We start from the raw sequence: 22113 nt of genomic DNA on the forward strand, positions 1-22113 counted from the left end.
TCACTTTATATGGGACGCCGCCACAGCTTGGCTTAACAAGTGGTGCGTCGGTGCCCACCCGGGATGCGAACCGGCGAACCCCAGGCTGCTGCAGTGGAGCACGCGCACTTAATCTCTTGTGCCACCGGGCCGGCCCCTCATATGCTTTTTAAAACAACAAAAATAGTTTTGATTATTGACCTGATATAAATTTCTTGCTTCAGTTTTTTCAGTTGTTCACCCTTGTTTCTGTTACTAATCGAATTTTTGAATTCAGGGGTTGTCATCTTCACCAAACCTATGGTCTGGCGACCATGGTATTTCTCAGAAGTTTGAATTGCCATTGTAGAGTTCTGACATTCTAGGCTTACTCATACCCCTTGGAGATTTGCAACTTAAAGTGTAAGTTTACACCCCACTGTGAAAGTTGTAGAGAGAGGAGCCAAGGTGAATTATATGAAGACATACCTGCACATCTGTTTGGACAACTCTAAATGCATAATGGCGGTTTTAGTGGATGTTGGATGCCATGGACAGAGGGCTAAGTCAGCGAATAGCTCAAGTCCTCTTCTTTCCAGTTCTTTTTGAACAAACATGTGCATAGACACACATGAATTCATTTATATATAATTATGTATATACAATTATTGAAAAAATTGTGTATATAATAAATGCTTAAATATACCAATATATACATACTTTTTTTGTCCAATGGCTGCCCCCCTCAACTGCCAACTTGGTTCTTTTTTTTTTTTTTTTTAGTGAGGAAGATTGGCCCTGAGCTAACACCTGTTGCCAATCTTCCTCTTTTTGCTTGAAGAAGGTTGTCCCTGAGCTAAAATCTGTGCCAATCTTTCTCCACTTTTTATGTGGGACGCTGCCACAGCATGGTTTGATGAGTGATGTGTAGGTCCATGCCTGGGATCTGAACTTGCGAGCTTTGAGCCGCCGAAGCAGAGCGCGTGAACTTAACCACTATGCCACTGGGCGGGCACCCCCCCCAACTTGGTTCTTGTTCTCTCTCTCCTATCCCTTTCCACTCACATCCCTCGCCTACCTCCAATCCATGAAATCTATATTAACAATTTAGTAGATATTATCCTCTATTTTCCTCTATGCACATACAACATCGTACAAGCATATATATGTAAATATACATATCCTCATACCCATATACACATATACATATGAGGGAGGTTGTGTCATTGACTTATAGAATTGATTCTTACTGTACTCACATTTATTTATTTTTTATCACTTATTATTAAATCACAAAAACATTCCTAAATCAGATAAATTATTCTTTTAGTGGCTACATAAGCGTTCACTATACAAATGGGCTATTTTTACATAACCATTTTCCTATTGATGGGCATTCATCTATTTTACTGTTTTGCCTCTAAGAGCAGGACTGAAATAAAAGCCACCTTTCATTAATAATTTAATTAATAATTTGTCTTTAATTAAATTGGTTAAATTAAATTTTTAATTCAATAATAATTAATAAAACAATCTTTTTATTATATGTCATTGGCTGAGTTTGCTTCTGTTTGATTTTTAGTGTAAAAGTACCTGTGCTTTCCTTTGTGGCGGGAAAAGAAAGACTCCTGAGTTAAGAGAAGGGCTTAATATTGACAGTATTCCCGGAGGAATATAAGCAAAAGGAGGAAAGGTGTAACTGTGAAGCAACTGCCAAAAAGCGTGCCACAGAAAGGAGGGAGAAATCAGATGCGTCTTCGGGGCTTTCCATCCAAGCTCTTCTCTAGTTCTGCAGCTATAGAATAAGGTTTTTGATTTGTTTGGCATATAATCTATACCACGAATATTTTACTCTAGTGAAGCTGATGCTATTCCTATTTTCCCTCCCCTCCCCTCTCCTTCCTTCTCCTCTCCTGTCTTCTCTCCTGTCCTGTTCTCTCCTTTTCTCCCCTGTCTTCTCTTCTCCTTTATTTTCTCCTTTTTCCTTTTTTCTCCTTTTCCTCCTTCTCCGGATATTTCTTCCAGATACTTTTTTCCATCCCTCTTCACACAACCTTCCTTTAACCTTGCCCTTTCAGCAAAATGAAAGGATATCATCTACTTCCTCCTCACAAATGTTTTAGAGATTAAAATTTGTGTCAAACAGATTCCATATGACACATACTTAATTCATTTTAATTCATTCCCAGATGCATAAGTTGCTGAGCAGCTATATCTGAATAATGACTTATGTGATGACTAAACCCTTCTCAAATTAAATGTGTATTACATTTACCTCCTTTCTGCAGACAAAGAAAGCCATCATTTATGCACTGATATATAATGAGGTTGGGAAATGCTGCTGTAGAACCATATGCCAGAAGCTGTCTGACTAGAGCCGTAATAATACTAACCACTTGTCCACACCAGAGCAGGCCCCAGAAGTGGTGGGGAGTGGGAATCAAGAGACTCTATGACTAAGGGAAAGAATCCAGATGACAAAAAGTCTAGTTTGAGGGGAGGAGGAGGAAAGTGATACCAAAGGGAAAAGTGGAAAAAGATATCTGAGATGTAATAAACTCAGGGAAAGACAGATCAAAAAGGTAAAGCTAAAAATTCATTAGCAAAGAACTGAAAAGGAACAGCTTTGGAAAGTGTTCTAGGATGGAAGTTGAGGAAACTCTGTCGAAGAGTTTGAGTTCATGAACTAGAATAGTCAGAGTAGATTTGAGTTCCAGGGTTGGGTGGCAACTGAGTGAACTTAGAGTTTTAGCTCTAAGTTTTGAGGTATGCCTGAAACCCAGACAGAAGAACCTTGCACGCTTAAATGGCCAGAAGTTGAGAACAATGCAGTTTAGGCCACCTAGCTATGAATCTGATTGAAAACCAATATATTTGGATTAATTAGTATGTCTTCCAGATCTGTATGAAACGGGTTCTCCAATCAGAGAGCAGAGATAACATCTTCATAGTCACATCAAGTGAACGATGAACTCTATTTTCTACCCTTGGCATTTGATGGAAAATGATTTGAATGATTTCTTTTAGCATGCTGACTTGTCTATAACTACAGTAATTGAAGAATAAGCCGAATGCTTTATCCCTTTCACGGTGACAGCATGAATGAGAGCAGTGGCCCACCTAAGTACCTTTCTGCTGGACACGAGCTCTAGATTTAAAAAAATATTGACTGTTATTGCTTTCTAAAAATGAGCCATACTATTTAAAAAATGCAACTTTAAAGCAAAAATTGTAACATTTTTACAAACTTGTAAAATGTCAGATTAGAAACGTTGGTCAATAGCTGACTAAGAAGGGGAATTTATGGCCTGAAGGCGTATTTAAGAAAACTGTTTTCTATGTGGGTAATGCTATAGATGGGAGCATTTGGCTAATAATGGGTGCTTAAAGGGCCCGTGCATGAGTCAATAAGACTTCTTAATGTGTTCTCTTAATGGGCCATTTACTTTCTATTTTGAGGATTATCAAGACTGCATTATTTATTTAGTTATATATTGGATTTAGAAAGTAAGCTAACAGAGCCTATGCGTTGCTTGGGGTTTATTGAGTACCTACTCTTCTAAACTCTTAAATGTAATGCGTTCATGACACGGCCCTTCTCTTCTAATAGCATGATTATATACTGTTTTTAATATACTTATTATTTTTCTATTTGATAATATAATTCTTTAATAGCCATATGGGAACCTCCATGCAGCTAGTTAAACCTGGAAAAACTCTTAAAGGGAGCAATGTGGGTGAGCTTTTTCTCCCTTGAGCCACAGGAGGTTGTAAACTTCTTTTCTTTCTGTTAAAACTCATTTCCCTTCCTGGTTCCCACTTTGTCTAACATTTTATTGTAATGTTCCTGGAATCTATTTTGTAGATTTTTTTTTTTTTTTGGCTGTAACTATTCATTGCAGTTTCCATTAATATTGTTTTCTCTTAATGAATTCTATGCCTTTTAGAAAACTATTATACTTAATCTTTTATGTTATTATTATGCATCCTTTTGTATATAATAGATTAATAGAAAAATATAAAGGATATATAAGATCAAAACATTACAGCCTCGGGACTAAATAATGTTTACATTTTTAGTTTTGTAAAACTGTAATTTGGGCCGGAAACTGTCAGAAGAATAGATTTTTTAGCTTTCTTCTAGAATTTTATCTCTGGGAAACTTATTCCAATAGCTGCCATCTCTCACTCAATTCCTGCTTGTAACCATCTGAATCTTACAGACTTTATGCCTTGGTGAGATTTTTTTGGTTCTTTGTATCTCCTTTAACTGTTTTTCCCTGTCTTCTGCTTTTCTGCCATTAATCAAACAATTAGCAAATACTTTGCCCACTTTGCAAAGCTGCAGGTGCTATACAAGACAGTAAAAAATTCAATAAGTGATTTAAAGGGGCATACAGTCTAATTAGGGAGATAAAAATATCTTAAATGAATTGATTAAGTAAGAACTAATCACCACCATTACCTATAATAATATCTAACTTTCAGAGCACTTTATATTAGCAACTTTGTACACATCATCTCATTTAATGACTCTGAGCCTGGGAGAGTCCCCACTCCTCTCTGAGCTGAGGGTTCTGCCTTTAGACAATTAAGAGATCTTATTGCTGAATAATACAGCACGCATCCCAGAGTAGTTCAGTGAAGGGACATATTAGTATTTGATGCAATGGCCAACGGAGACTACATGAGGAGATAAAATGTGAATTGTTATTGAAAAAATTCATAAATGTTTGCTATAAAATACATGAGAAAGTAATGAAACATGGATATAAATGCATGTGCGTGTATCTATGTGTGATTTTTAAGGATAAAGCAGTGAGAAGACTTACCTACAGAGAGTTATTTCTGCCACATCCTAAATCAAGCTTCTCTGAATGTGAGACTACATTTAAAAGAGCAGTAGTAGCCTCAGGAACACTATGACCACACACTAAACAAAGAAAGAATGCAGTGTTTCTTCAAGGAAAATGGTCACATGAAATCACTTGATCCAATGACAAATTGGAATTCAATGAAGGTGATGAAACAAGCCCCAAACACACATGAAAATAAGTGGGACAGGAAGATATTGGGTGTATAATCAGAACCAGAGCAGCTGGACAGAGCCACAGAAAGCAAGTGTTGTGGTTGGACATCATGGAATGAGGGTGATGGTGGAAGGCATTAGGAAGAAGATGCTTTTGAGCAGCATTTTAAGAAAAGATGAAAAAAAATATGTTAAGTGGTGAGCATGTGGTAGGCAGAAGTGGAAGTTTTACCTAATGAAGATGATCCAAGTCACCAGTCATTATCATGGGAAATAAATTAATATATTTAATTTATTTTGCTGCCCTCCATGTTCATGAAAACGTTACCTACAGGAAATACTGGTTTCTAGTGACTTTTAACGTTCAGTTAAAAAACACTTTACATACATTCAGTTAAGAAGAGGCAAATTAAAGAATATTCTAAATTTGAGTTACAGTTCCTTTGGACACTTCTGTTTGGTTTACATTATATCTAGAGTGTTTTCTCATTTCACGTCGTTGGGCCATTTTATTTCCCAGTTTCAGAAGTTCCCAGTCATTCTGGCTTTCGCCCTCCAGACACTCGCCCTTTCACATTACAGACCTTTCTTTGGGGTCCCTTTCGTCCTTCCTAGAGAGCTCTTTCCTGCTGTTTCATAAGACAGCTGTTCTTCGCCGGTGGTCTCTGCTGCATCCTCAGAGCCAAAAGAGAAACGTGGCAACAACTTACGTTTTTTCACTTTTATTTTATTTCGAATTATTTGTTAGACTTTGCATATCTTAAAATTATAATTCAAGAAAAAGTTGTGTTAGAAAATTCTCAAGAAAAGACACTAAGAACCTAAAATGTATTCCTTCTGTCAAAAAGACACTTTTGAGGAAGCCCACAACTGATCTGGATTCAATTCCTTATTCAGCTAGGCTGTTGTTTCAAACTATTCACAACTCATAATAACCAGATACTAGTATGATAGTGTAAAATGATTCTTTGAACCATGCATGGATCTTAATTAAACTCAATTCCTTGATAAAATATCTCAATATGTTATTACAATGCCCTTATTATCATTAGTATTCTTGTCATTATTATTATTGATTCATTGAAAAGTTCAAAACACTTTTGTTGCATTTGCTTATATAATTTATCCTTGAGAAAGATTAAAAGAAACTCTATTTTCCTCTACTTAGGGATGAAAAAACTTGAACAAGAAGAGATCAAACAACTCTCTTTGCTCTTTGTTATAGCCCAGATCAGAATCTGGGCATTCACAAAGCAGGATAAGAATTACAGCTGCTCTCTAGGGTTCAAGTGCATTTTCCTTTCTTTTTCGGAAGTCAGAAATTTCCACCTGTTCCTTTCTTATAACTATTAAATAACAAATATGATGTAGCCACATGTGTAAAGGTATTACAAAAGTAAAAATCTGACTTTTATGACAATAGATAAAAAAATAAGATTACTCATGAATAGATATAAAACAATGTTTCTGCTATTTTGGTATAAAATAAACATAAGATCTGCAGTGTTGTTAGAATAAATATTTTTAGGTTAAAAAATAAAGAGTTTTTCAATGTGAAAATGCTTTACATGTAGGGGGAAAAGAGAGGAAAACATGAAGAAGAGTAGCAAAAGCAAAGACAGGGAAGAAGCAAGAGATAGAATTGAAAAGAATCACCTGTAATTTGATCTTTGTGTAGAGATGCATCGTCCAACAAATTACATGAATGAACTAAGTGGTCATTCTTAACATGTTCATTCATTCAATGGATATTTATCAAGGGTATTCAGTCCCTGGGTCTATGCTAAGTGCAATGCATCCCAAAATAACCACACAAGTAAGCTCTCAGAGTCCTTTTTCTATTATTCTTGAACCTGAGGTAAAACTAAATTAGTATACTAAATTAGAGATTCCCACTTCAAGTCCCGAACCTGTGTTAGCCCAAGACGAGGTTTCCACATGTCCACATCAAAAAGAAATCAAAAATCAAAACAAACAGAGAAGAATTTTAGTCAAATTTTCATGTATATTATTATTGAATAGAAGATTTTTTTTTTCACTGAGGGTATATTCTTCCAACTTTTGGTGTAAAAACAGCCTTTATTTTATAACATAATGATAGTGATAAATGATAGAATTTTTAAAAATTTTATTCCCAGAAAAATTAAAATTTGGTAACCTTAAAGGAAAAAATATATTAAAAGTCAGACAAATATCCTGCCTAATGCAGCTTCTAGTTCAACGGTGGAAAAATGAAAACAAACAATTTCAATAGAGTGTGGTAAATGCTATAATAGAAGTGAGTATATGACACTGTGTTGGGACAGAGGAAAAAGGAATGGTCTATTCTGGGGTATAAAGTGAGAATTCGACAAGGAGATGACACTGATCTGGTTCATGAAAGATGAGTGGAAATCATTGTTAAAGAAAGGAAGAATATGCCTGGCAGAGGGAATAATGCAAAAGCATGAAGCCACAGAAGCACATGGGCACTTCCCAAGAATGGCTAGCAGTTTGGTATGGCAGCAGTGTGGGAAGGAGAGGGGGGAAGAGAGAAGGAGAAAGGAGAGAAAGAAGAGTAAAGCCAAGATGAGGTCACACAAGCCCCTTATAATACGCTGAGGAATTTAAACTTCATTCTGTAGCCAATGGGGATGTTGATATAACGCAAGTTTGCACATTAGAAAGATCATACTGACGGGGTGGAGGACAGATTTAAGAGGACAAGACCAAAGTTTGAGAGAACAAGGAGAAATGATTATGACAGTTGAGTACCAAAGAGGATGAGGGCCTGAACCAAGGCATCAGGAAGGAAAAAATAAAAAGTCTCTAAGAGCTGCTTAGCAGGGAGAATACATAGGAATGTGTGATGAAGTCAAAGTAAAGAACGAAAACCTGGCAGATAAAAGAAAATCAATAGTTGTTGAAGATAATTTAAAAAAATAGTTAAATCTAGCAACGTCATGGTAGATATACCTTAAAAAGGAAAGTTTGTGGGGGCTGGCCCAGTGGCCTAGCAGTTATGTTCATGCATTCCACTTCGGCGGCCCAGGGTTCGCCAGTTCAGATCCTGAGTGCGGACCTACTCACCGCTCATCAAGCCATGCTGAGGCAGCGACCCACACAGAAGGACTAGAAGGACCTACAACTATGACATACAACTATGTACTGGGGCTTTGGGGAGAAAAAAGCAAAAGAGGAAGGTTGGCAACAGATGTTAGCTCAGGGCCAATCTTCCTCAAAAAAAAAAAAAAGGAAAGTTTGTAAGGGAAGTTTTGGACATACTGAGTTTAAGCTCTGGAATATCTGTCATATATTACTATGCTAATATATGTCGTATAGGTAAAGTGGAGGAAAATAACAGAAAGACGCGTGGCCTACGAAAGCTCTATAAAAGAGGTAGAAATGTTAAACATCACTCTTGCGTGTACTTGCATTTCTCTGATATTCTAAAACACAAAGGAACATTGGCCACCTCTTGCTATCTCATTTGTAGTATATTAGTTAATTGGTATAAGTCATCAGGCATTATGTTTATGACTACATTTTGCCTTTGAAAGACTGATTCAAGTTCAAAAGCACAAAAAGGTATTTTTAATATCTAATCATGAATTACGTACGGAAATGCTTTGGCATGTACAGGAGATTTTATATATTTGATCTCCTGAGATCATCAGAAACCCATGAAACATGAAACAACAGAAATGTCATCGATAACTAACAAACAGCACTTGATGTATGCCAGCACTTGACTTAAATAATTTAATTCCTAAGTCGATCATGTAGGTGTTAATATTATATCCATTTTAAAGATGAGCAAAGTGCGACACGGATAGTTTAAGAACATTGTCTTGAGTCATACAGATTGTAAGTGGCAGGTTTTGACCCGGACCCTTCCTGTTCTTAACCACTTTGCATACCGTAGTGGCTAGACACAAAAAGAATATTTGTCCCATTTTACACAGTTCTTAACCACTTTGCATACCGTAGTGGCTAGACACAAAAAGAATATTTGTCCCATTTTACACATACAGAAACTCCAGTCCAAATATTTTTTCAGTTGCTTTTCTATGAATTTTAAGCAAAAGGTTCAACTTTTGCATAGGTTTTATGCAAAGCAAATGGTATTTTAAAAAGCAGTTTTTAATAAAATTATTAGAACAGGGACAATAATGATTTACTATTTCCATCATATAATTATGCTCTCATCATTTTTAAATGAAAAATTTACTAACATCAATGGCAATATTTGATTTAATATTATAATAATAATTATATTAATATCATTAAATTACCCTTCTTTTAAGAACAAATGTACATTCTGTTTTTTAATGTGTTTTCATGTGTGAGTGAAAGTATATGATTATTTTCTACCCAAAGCATTTAATACAATCATATCTTCCAGTGTGGACTTAGTCTTTTTGTAAAACAGTGTGATGAATGCTTTTCTCTATTAATTTTAGAAATTTAAAATTTGGCAACAGAAAATTTAACATTGATGCAATAATTTTAATTATTTTCAAATGTTTATATCGGAAATCTGGAAGACTGTGCTTGAAAGACTATCTTGAGGAAAGAAATAATCAGTTGGAAGATTTGGAAATAGTATACAGGTATCTCCAAGATCATTATTCCTAAGTAGAGAAAGAATTCATTTTTCAAGTTTTAATATCATTTATAGCCCAAATCTTGGTGAATACAATGAGCAGTCTAATCAGCAATGGCAGGAATTTCACAATATCATTAATGATCAAATTTTGTGTGAAATAAAATTTACTTTTGGTCCTTTAAGAAATAAAAAATAGATCCTTACTATTTATAAATAAAGGACAAACTAATTGAATGTTTATTATATCAGGAACTTTTATTCTTAATGCTCACAGATATCAAGTAACTATATTTTCATCACAATCACTCATTCACAAAAATGCACCTGTATTGTAAATACCAGACTTGTAGAAAAACTTCTGTTTAATCTTGGGTGGTCTCTTTGCCCAGGTTTGATTAAATATGTCTTTTCACAACAGGTGACTTTTTAATTGTTTTCTTATGGCAACCCATTTATTCCTCAGGCTTTGTTTGCCTTGCATTAGTTTTCAGAGTTAATGACCATGTGTGAGAACATGCTGAGTACAGGTGGCCAATGGTTATGCTGAGAATGTGGATGTTATAGCAAATGCAGCGGGCAAGTGATTTAACTTTACCAATTAATACAGCGGTGAATACTTCCCTAAACCTCAAGGCCTTTCAAACAGAAAATAAGCTCAGAATAGGCACTCAGTAATGCAAGTAAGAAATAAAGAATAAAGCAGCTTGTTCTTTGTGTTTATTGGGCTTGCCTTCTTTAATGGGTTGAGTTTTTTCCCTTGAGCAGCTTAAGGGCTCAAATCAACTTTTTCAGAGTGGCTTCTTTTCTGTGTGGGCAGTTCTATTAGCTAACTTGGCATTTTCCTCCTTCTGACTTTTGCATCTCATGGTTGTTCTTCTGGAAGCCTGTCAGGCTAGCAATTTGAGTCCTGGGGCTGCGCTGTTTATTTCCTCTTGGCCAACAGACAAGGGAATTACTATAATGAGGAGCACCATAATCCCCAGCACACAAAATAAATTCTAGTTATTAAATATCCTTAAGGTAAGTTCAAGAATAGTAGTTGAATTAGGAGTAAAATAATTATGCCCAGGCAGTCCTGACTGAGAAGAACCAAAAGGAATAATGAGATCTTTGGATGACCTAGGCTGCCAGAAACTAGCACCAAATGCAGAAAGAGCTTTCCAACTGGGCTTAACATTTTTTTCTTTCCTTTCCGACAAAAGGAACATTTGTTTGCAATTAGCTTAGGTAAAGGAAATAACATCTGAAGTCTTGTTTTCCAATTGGAATGACCCTTGTGACCTCCTATGAAGACACTTGGAATATTTGTTCCATCTTGGTTAGGTATGCATGGGGGTGGGGCAATTTTAACAAATACAAACACATTTGCCAAGTAAGTTTCAAAATTATGCAAGTACCAAATTATTAAAAAATTAAATATTTAAAAGTGGTTTAAGTAAAATGTACAGTCTCAGGATCATAAAAACCATTGATATGTGCTAAATTGATAAATACCAATAAATATAGCAGGTTTCTACAAGTGTCAAATGATGACCTGCCAAGAAATAGCAAGAAGAGAGTTACGGACAGTGCCTACAAATGGTTGAGCTTCATTTTAAACCAAAAAGGAAATAATAAACAAGAACCATGTAATCTACAAGGAAATTTACGTAGGTTGTACTGCATCTAGTTTCCTTTCAGCACATCAGTTAATTCCTGTAATTATTGTCTAACAGAGAAAAAGGAGGGGTTGGAATTTTATTGGCCTTTTTCATAAATAGTCAAATAGTTATGGAATGATTTTAAAATGTTTGATTATCAGACGTGGCCGTTTCAGATTCTTCATATTGTTTTGGCCAGACTTTAAAACTTTGAACACAAGTAGTATTTATATTATTTTTTTAACATTTTTCTTTTAATATAGCCTTGAATTCTGACTTATAATCAATTAACTTTTGTTGGTTTATTTATGTAAAATTGAACCAATATGATTTAATGGGGAAAAGAAGTTCTCAAAACTAAAATAAAGAACCAACCTCCTTCCCACCTTCCACCGCTTCATCCCTCTTAATCCAGTGTTACATAAAATATACCTGTGCTTCTGAGTGTCCTCATTTTAGAAACAGGAAGTAAATAATAAGTTGAGAACAGGAAAGGGATGGTTCTTCTTCAAGCTTGGAAGTGCTCACCAACGGACCTCACAAGTTCAAAGTAAAAAAATGTTTTCCTCCCACGTTGTTCATAATAGCTATGCTTACCTCTTAATGCCCTTGAAAATTCACTGTAGTAAATTGGTAGCCAAAAGAATCCTTGGTTTGAAAAATAACTGGTAGAAATTCAGGTTTCTACCAGAAATTAAGATGAGAGTGGGATGTGAGTGGGTGGCAGGAAAGATTTAGCGGCTGAATTGAACACCTGAGACAAATGTTTTTTAAGTGTACTCTGCCAACTCGTCCTAGATCTTCCTTCCTCAATTCTACATTTCCTTTGATATTTATTAGCCTTATAAACGTCACCACGTTGGCCAAGTCAAGTGAGAAGACCTCAAAACTTTTCCCGTTTTTTTCCATATGCCAAATACATTGCTGGTTTTCCATATACATAATAGAATTAACTAAGCAATTTCTATGAAAAACTAGGTATTTTGAGGAGGGTTTTATTAATTTTATGGGCCAATTTGAAGAGATTGATATCTTTAGAATACTGAGTTCTCATAGTTAATGATGTGCTATATCTCTCTATCAATTAGGTCTTTATTATTAACTTTCAGTAAAGTTTTAATGTTTTTCAAAAAGGCTTGTGCATCTTTTGTTAGATTTATCCCAATGTTCTTTATGTTTTGTCCTATTTTAAAGAATATTTTCTAGTTATATTTTCCTATTGCAGATAATGTATAGAACCTCAACTGATTGTCTGTGTTGATTTGTATCTACAATTTTACCAAACTCTTTATAATTCTAATAACGTAACTTTATGTATTGATATTTCGTGGGTTTTTTGCCACATAACAAACTACCCCAAAACATAGTGGCTTAAGGTAACAAGTATTTTATTAAATCTTACAATTTTGTGGGCTACATTGGCTTATAAGTTTCCTTTCTTGTACTGTGCTAGTCTGTTTTGATATCAAAGTTATGCTGACCTCAAAAAGTTCATTGGGGAGATTTCTAGTTTCAACTTCAACATATAAAGAGCTTAGAAGTCATAACTCCCACTGTCGCATAAGCAAAAAGATTAAAAAACTCAAAATCAATGATTTTTCTTAGGTCCATCAGAAAACAGAGGTCACAAGGCAAACCATTGTCTCAAAATTTGGAGAGAGAGGTGAATATCTATAGTCAGAGCTGAGATAGCTTACCAGAAGCAGAAGACATTGGAGACAATAATTGGGCTACAGTATAATGACAGTGGATTACAACTGAGAAAGCTGAAGACACAGACTCTATTTTAGAGGGAATTCTTAGGGAACCTCAAAGTCAACAGGGGAGGAAAAAAACAACAAGGAAGCTATAAGAAACCGAAGCCTCTGGCACATACAGCAACAACATATGAAACACAGCTCAGTTTCCAGCCAGATTAAAATAAAACCTGACAAAATCTTTAATTACCTCAGTTCTTGTTACCCGATACTTCATGTCTAGCTTTCAACAAAAATTTACATAACATGTTAAAAGATAAGATAAAATGCAGTCTGTGGAGACAAAGTAAGTATCATTGAGTCAGTTAAAACACAGATTTTTTTGAATTCTCAGATAGGAAATTTAAAATAGCTGTGATTAATATGTTAATATCTCTCATGGAAAAAGTATACAGCATGCAAGATCAGATGTAACATAAGCAGAAGGATGGAAACTCTAAGAAAGAATCAAAAATAAATGCTAGAAATAAAAAATTCTGTAAAGAATGTCTTTGTTGGTCTCATCAGTGGCCTGGGCACAGATGAATAGAGAATCAGTTTGCTGAAATACATCTCAATAGAAACTTCCCAAACTGAAATGTATGTAGAAAAGAGAATTAAAAAAAAAAATAGAATATAATATCTAAGAGCTGTGTGACAATTGCAAAGGTATAATATATGTGTGTAGGAGTACCAGAAGGAAAAGAAAGGAAAATATCTGAAGTAATAATGGATAAGAATTTTTCAAAATTAATGACAGATACCAAACCACAGATCCAGGATTCTGAGAACATCAAGCAGGATAAATACCAAAAAAATCTACACCTAGGCACAACACATTCAAAGTACAGAAAATCCTGAAAAGAATCAGAGGTGGAGGGGGCACTTTACTTAGAGGAACAAGGAAAAGAAATACATCAGTTTTCTCATCAGAAACCATGTCAACGAGAAGAAAACAGAGTAAAATAAAATGTTGAAAGAAAAAAAACATGAACCTAGAATTCTGCATCCAGTGAAATTATTCTTCAAAAGTGAAGGAGAAATAAAGATTTCCTCAGATAAGCAACAACTATGGGAATTTTCTGCCAGCAGAACTGCCTTGCAAGAAATAGTAAAAGAAGTTCTTTGGTGAGAAGGAAAATTATATAGGTCAGAAACTTGGATCCACATAAAGAAAGGAAGAGCATTAGAGAAGGAATAAGTGAAATTAAAATAAAATGTTTGTTTCTTATTCTTAATTGATCTAATAGATAACTGTCCAAAGAAATAATGGCAACAATGTATTACATGATTATAGCTTACGTATAAATAAAATAAATAACAGCAATGTGTTAAGAGAGGGAAGGGAAGAATTTGGAATACTCTTTCATAAGGTAACTACAATGCAGTGTGTAGTTTGATTAGTTGTAAATGTATATGGAAAACTCTAGAGCAACTGCATAACAATTTTAAAAGAATTATAATAGATGGAAATTTTTAAAAAGGAATCATATAAAAGGCTTAATTATAACCAAAGAAGGCTAACAACACCAAATGCTGGTGAGGATGTGGAGCATCGGGAATTTTCATTCATTGCTGATGGGAATGCAAAAATGTACAATCACTTTGGAAGACAATTTGTCAGTTTCTTACAAAACTAAAGATACTCTTAATATACGATCCAGCAATCATGCTCTTGGTGTTTACCCAAAGGAGCTGAAAACTGATGTCCACACAAAAGCCTGCACACATATGTTTACAGAAGTTTTATTCATAATTACCAAAGTTTGGAAGCAACCAAGATGTCCTTAAGTAGGTTAATAGATAAATAAACTGTGGTATATCTATACAAAGGAATATTATTTATTACTAAAAAGAAATGAGCTATCAAGTCATGAAAAGACATGCAGGGAACTTAAATGCTTATTACTGAGTGAAAGAAGTCAATCTGAAAAGGCTACAAACTGTATGATTCCAACTATACGACTTTCTGGAAAAGGTAAAACAATACAGACAGTAAGAGATCAGTAATTTCCAGGGGCTGGGGTGAGGGAGGCAGGGATGAACAAGTGGAGCACAGAGGATTTTTAGAGCAGTGAAACTATTCCATATAATACTATAATGGTGGATATATTTCATTATACATCTGTCCAAACCCATAGAATGTACAACACTAAAAGTGAACTCGAATGTAAAATGCGGACTCTAGGTGATAAGGATGTATCAATGTAAGTTCATCAATTGTAACAAATGTACCACTCTGGTGTGGATGTTGATAGTGGCAGGGTCTATGCATGTGTGAGGGCAGGGAGAATATGGGAAATCTCTATACCTTCTGCTCAATTTTGCTGTGAACGTAAAACGCTCTAAGAAATAAAGTCTATCAAAAAAACAACAAAGAGTGAAAATGAGAAGAAGATTAAAAAAAAGAACAAGTGCAATTAATATAAAATAGGTACAAACATGACAGATATTAATCCAGTTATGTCAATAATCACATTAAATGTAAATGATCTAAACACATCAATTAAAAGTCAGAATGATAAGATCGAACCATATGTTATCTACAAGAAATTCACTTTAGATATAAAGACACTGAAAGATTAAAAGTAAATGGATCAAGGATGATATACCATGCCAACACTAATAGAAAGCTGGAGTACCTATATTAATTTCAGGAACAGCAGACTTTAGAGCAAGAAATATTATTAGAAATAAAGAGGAGCATTACATAATGATAATGAAGTCATACTAGAGTAGAGTGAGCTGCTAATCCAGTATGACTAATGTCCTTATAAGAAGATGGCCATGTGAATACAGAGGTAAAGTGGGAGAATTCCATGTGTTGAAGGCAGAGATCAGAATTATAGAGTTCCAAAGATTGCTGGCAAACCACCAGAAGCTAGAAAGAGGCAAGGAACAATTTTCCTGCAGGAAGATTACGCTAATACCAAAACGAGATAAAGACATTATGAGGGAAAAAAACTAAAGATCAATATCTTTCATGAACATATATGATACAATCATCATGAAAATATTAGCAAACTGTACAAAAATAAATATCATACACCATGACCAAGTGGAGTTTATTCTAGATGTGCAAGGTTGGTTCGACGTTTGAAAATCAATTAATATAATCCATTGCATTAATAGGGTAAAAAAGAAAAATCATATAATCATATTTATAGATACAGAAAAAGCATTTGACAAAATTCAACAGCTATTCATGAAAGTAAAAGAAAAACTCTTAGCAAACTAGGAAGAGAGGAGAACTTCCCCAATATGATTTAAAAAAAAAAAATCTAGAAAAAAACACTGCATCTAACATCACACATAACAGTAGGATGAAGATCAAGGAAAGAATATTCCCTCTCAACACTCCTACTCAACATTGTACTGAAACTGCCAGCTAGTACAATAAGACAAGACAAGAAAATAAAAGGCATACAGATTGAGAGAGAAGAAATACAACTGTCTCAGTTCACAGATGATATGATTATCTACGTAGAAAATCTCAAAGAATCAACCAAAAAATTCCTGGAACTAATAAACTATTACAGTGCAGTGACAGGATATAAGGCTATTATATAAAAGACAATTGCTTTCTTGTACCAACAATGAATAATTGGAATTTGACATTAAGAACACACTACCATTTGAATTAGCACACACAAAAAGAAATATTTAGGAATAAATTTTACAATTATGTACAGGATCTTTATGAAGAAAACTACAAAATTCTGATCAAAGAAATCAAAGATCTAAATAAATGGAGAGAGAGAGTCCATGTTCATGGATAGCAAGACTCAATACCATTAAGATGTCAGTTCTTCCCAAAATGATCTATAGATTCAACACAATCCCAGTCAAAATCCCAGGAAGTTGTTTTGTGGATATTGACAAGCTGGTTCTAAAGTTTACATGGAAAGGCAAAAGATCTAGAATAGCCAGCACAATACTGAAGAAGAAACAGTGTCAGAAGACTGACACTACCCAACTTCAAGACTTACTATAAAGCTACAGTAATCAAGACAGCATGGTATTAGTGAAAGAATAGACAGCCATATCAATGCAACAGGATATAGAGTCCAGAAATAGACCCACACAAATATAGTCAACTGATTTTGACAAACAAGCAAAGGCAATTCAATGGAGAAAGTATTGTCATTTCAACAAATGGTGCTGGAACAATTGGGCATCTACATGCAAAAAGAAAAAGAGAATCTGGACACAGACCTTCGCCTTTCACAAAAATTAACTCAGAATGGTCCATAGAATGAAATGTAAATTGACAAGTTGGACTTTATTAAATTGATTTTTTTTTCCATGGGAAAAGACACTATTAAGAGAATAAAAAGGCAAGGTACAGACTAGGGAAAAATATTTGCAAAACATATCTAATAAAAGACATGCATTCAAAATATACAAATAATTTTTACAGTTTAACAAGAAGAAAACAAGACAGTTTAAATATGGGCAAAAGATCTGAACAAACACCTCATCAAAGAAGATATACAGATGGCAAATAAACGTATGAAAAGATGCTCAAGATCTTATATCATTAGGGAATTTCAAATTAAAGCAACGGTGAGATACCACTACACACATATTAGAATGGCTAAAATACAAAAAAACTAACGATACCAAATTTTGGTGAATATACAAAGCAACAAGAAATATCTTTCATTGCTGGTGGGAATTCAAAATGGTCCAGTCTTTGCAAGATGCTTTGGCAGTTTCTTTCAAAGCTAAACATAGTCTTACCATATAATCCAACAATTACTTCCTGGATGTTTACCCCATCAAATTGAAAACTTATGTCCGCACAAAAACCTTCACACAATGTTTATAGCAGCTTTATTTATAATCACCAAAATCTAGAATCTATGAAAATGTCCTTCAATAGGTGAATGGATAAACAAACTGTGGTATATCCATACAATGGAATCTTGTTCAGTGATTAAAAGAAATGAGCTAGCAATCTGTGAATAGACATGGAAAAACCTTAAATGCATATTGCTAAGTGAAAGAAGCTGGTCTGAAAACACCACATACTGCATTATTCCAGTGATAGAACATTCCGGAAAAGGCAAAACTAGAGAGGCAGGAAAAAGATCAGTGGTTGTTAGGGATTGGGGAGTGAGGGAATGAATAGAAAAAACACAGGGGATTTTTAGAGCAGTGAAACTATTCTATATGATATTTTAATGGTAGATATATGGCATTATGCATTTGTCAAAACCTATATAACTGTACAACACAAAGAGTGAGCCTTAATGTAAACTATAAACTTTAATTAATAATGGGTTCATTAATTTTAACAAATACACCACATTAAAGCATGATGCTAATAATAAGAGAAACTATGGGGAATAAATAAAAGAGGATATATGGGAACTCTCCATACTATCTGCTCAATTATTCTATGAATCTAAAACTGCACAAAAAGTAGTCTATTAATTTTTTTAAAAAGTTAATTAGGGAGTAAAACCACTTTTTCTATTATTCTTAAGAGTATATTAAGGACTTGACTGGGCAATTCTTTGCTCCATTTATTTTAACTGTGGCTATTCGTTAATGTTCTGCTGGCAGATGTGCTGGACTGAAATGTCCAAAATGGCTTCACTCACATGTCTGGAGCCTTGGCCGGAATGAATGAGCAGCTGGGCTTATCTGGGACTATTGATCTGAGTGTGTACACGTGGCCTCCCCAGAAGCTGTTCTCAACGTAAATCAACTTTTTACATGGTAATCACGGCTCCCAGAGAGAGTGTTGCAAGCTTCAGGAAGTGGAGGTTGCTGTTTCCTCAAGGCCTGGGCCCAGAAACTGGTGCAGCATCATCTCTGCTGTATTCTTCACGGAGCCTACTGAGATTCAAGAACAGGAGACATGGAACCCAGCCCTTGATAGGAAGGGTGTCAAACAATTTATGACCATCTTTAGTCCACCAAATTGATAATGAAAATGCTAACATCATTTCATCTTAAGTATAATATTAACTGTGAATATTATAGATGACTTCATGCCTTTTACTAGCTTAATGAAATTTTCTTCCACCCCTAATTTGATAATATTTAATAAATTGATGTTGAACCTTTTTAAATGCTTTTCCTTCATCTACTGAGATGATAATATGGATTTTCTTCTTTATGATATTAATGTGGTATACTACTTAGTATATAGACTCAGTAACTGTAAAGGAATCTCAAGTAAGAATGGCTTAAAGATAAAAGTTTATTTCTTTCTCGTTTAATAGACCAGGCAGGAAGAGTGCAAGTCTGGTATAGAATCTGTTCCAGACTCTTTCTACCTTGCTGTGCCTCCATCCTTATATTGTTCATAAGGGTATTGTACTAGTATCAACATTTCTGCAGTCAGAAAAGGGAAAAGGGGTGAAATTAGGGATGCTCCTTTTCATTTAAGAGACTTGGCTGGAAGTTAAACACATCACACCATCTCACATCCTTTTGGCCAGAATTTAGTCTCATGGCAGGATGTATTTGCAAAGAAGCCTGGGAAATTAGTGTGCTGTTCTGGGAAAGCACATGCCCACATAAAAAAGGGGAAGAAAAAATCTCTATTTCTGGGAAGGCATATTTCTAGGATAAAAGTGTATTTATTTGGAAGAAGGAGAAAATAAATATTGGGACAATAAATGATCTTGACACATGTGGTGAATTATACAAATCAATTTTCTAACATTAATCCAAGCTTGCACTTCTGCGATAAATGCAGTTAGCTCATGTTGAGTAATCACTTTTTTAAACAGTGCTGATTTGCTTTACTGCTTTTGGTTTAAGACTTCATAAGAGAGATGGGCTTATAATGTTCCTTTCTTATACTATCCTAGTCTATTTTAGTATCAAAGTTATGCCAGTCTCAAAAAAATTAATCAGGGTATGAAATCATTTTTTTAATTCCTCTCTTTTATATATGTTAGAATTATTTTCTTGAAGCTGAGTCCCTTTACTTCATGGATGTACTACCAACCAGCAATCACTTTACCGTTTTCTGACCACATAGATAGCCCGTATGAACACACCCTGAAGTGAGGGTTGACTGGTTTTCCTCTCCTCCACATGCCAATTTTAAGACAGATTTTCATTGTTTTGTTGTTGGTTTTGTTCTGTTTTGCTGTCACTTTCTGCTCAGCAGTTTTATTTCCCTTTTATCCTTATGGTGCCAGTGAAATCGTTTTTCCATCTTTATAGGAGAAGTCCCTTATTTGAACTCCTACCCTAGGCTATACTTCAACTCCTTACTCTCATTCCCATACAACTATCAGGGCAGACCTTCAAAGTTTCCAGGTTTTTTCCGTAACAATTAATGCAAACTCAGGCTTTGATGGTAGTTTACCTTCTAGATGTTCTTCATCTCATTTTTGTTCTCTGTAGGATTCTTCTTGTCTTGTCAACTCAGCAAACATGTTTAAACATATTTAGTCTTCCCACCCCCTGACACACACCAGATTTCTAGCTGTTTCAAGTGGGAAAGTCATCAAGATATCAGGTCTACTTTGCTGCCAGAAAGAGAAGTGACAGAGGATATCTAGATCATCTCTCCTTCCTCTGCTTCATTCAACGTCTCCGTCATTAAATAGGATCAATTATTTAACTGTCTTATCACATATGTCAATATAATTAAAATTCATACATTATTTTTACCAAAGTATATAAGTAAACAATGAACAGGTAAATTAGCATAATTTTCCAGGTAATTGCTTCATTCATTTTTTTAAGTGAATGTGCTGCCTAAAGAATATACCTGATTTCATGATTTAGTTGTTCACAAATCTCACACTGCTCACCATTGAATACAGCATGCTGCTCCTCCTTCACTATACATTAAAGGAATCTCAAAAGTGACATCAATTGACCACGCTATGGTTTTCTACAAACCTTTCCCTCAATTCATGGTTTTCTGCATACTGTTTGGGCTACTACCCAGAGCAGTCCCTATTACTTTGTGAAAATTCTCTTCACTTTCTTGCCTTGCTGCCTGTGATGCTGAGATACTATCTACCTGGATTGGATTCTATTCTTATACGCATCTATCACAATCTTACTTACCCTTGCTATCTCAATCACTTTTCAGGTCCACTAGCCATGTGTAATATCTCCCTCATCTATATTAACAAAACATTTTTCAAAAACCTTTCAAAATATAGTAACCTCATAATTCACATTATAATCATTGCTCTATATGTCTGTCTCTCTATCCATAACATTCCTGAGGATAGAGACCATGCTTCAATCACTGTGGAATCTCCCTAGGAACCTAGGACTTTACTCGTTAATGTATTTTTCAATATATATTTATTGGATTCAATTATATTTTCCTCTTTCTGTTTCTTTTAATTCACAGAGCAATAAATGTAGATTCCTAAAGTTATCCATGTCAAGCATTGGAGATATTTTCCACTGGTACTTGAACTTAACAAAATGAAATAAAATAAAATTAAAAAAACAAGCATAGAGAACACTTTAACAAAACAAAAAGAGGATTTTTATGAGTGGAAGGATTTAGCCAGAAAGGCAGGAATCTCTGTGGGCCTCTCGGAAATATGCAGCTGTACTGCTGGCTGCAGTCTGTAGTTTAAGAGATATTTTCTAAGTCTGTTATTGTTATTAATTTGAGGAGAAGAGGTCTCTGTAGAGGAAAAAAATCCAAAATTTTTTGTTTCCTTTTCCATCACTCACGGTCACTGTAATGTCAATACCATTTAGGTCAAATTTCAGGCATTCAAAATGTGCAGCTTTGTCCAGCTGCAAGAACTAAAACTCTTCTAGAGCACCATAGCCTGACCGATAAAATATGTCTGAGGGTGTTAGTAACAATTGACAGGCATGTACCTTCTCCAGCAAGCTTTCATATGACTTGAAATGTGTATAAAGTAGTATACTTGGATTTCATAAGAATTACATATAAGCTGATATGTATCTGTTTTTACTAATGGATCTCAAAGAATTGGAGTTATTCAACCATGTAAATTAAACCATGTAAATATATGTTACAAAATGGTGCCTCAGCCCTTATCAAAGTCAGTGCGCACATGGAATAAGGTCATGGGCTTTGCTGCCCAACAGCTTGTCCCTGAATCTCTTCTCTTCCATTACTAGGAGGATTAAAATCCTCTTTGATGTACTTAATTGACCTAAACTTTTGGTTTTCTTATATATAAA

This window comes from Ceratotherium simum, chromosome 10 (assembly GCF_057802395.1).
Source record: "Ceratotherium simum simum isolate JZ-2026a chromosome 10, ASM5780239v1, whole genome shotgun sequence".
Taxonomy (NCBI): domain Eukaryota; kingdom Metazoa; phylum Chordata; class Mammalia; order Perissodactyla; family Rhinocerotidae; genus Ceratotherium; species Ceratotherium simum.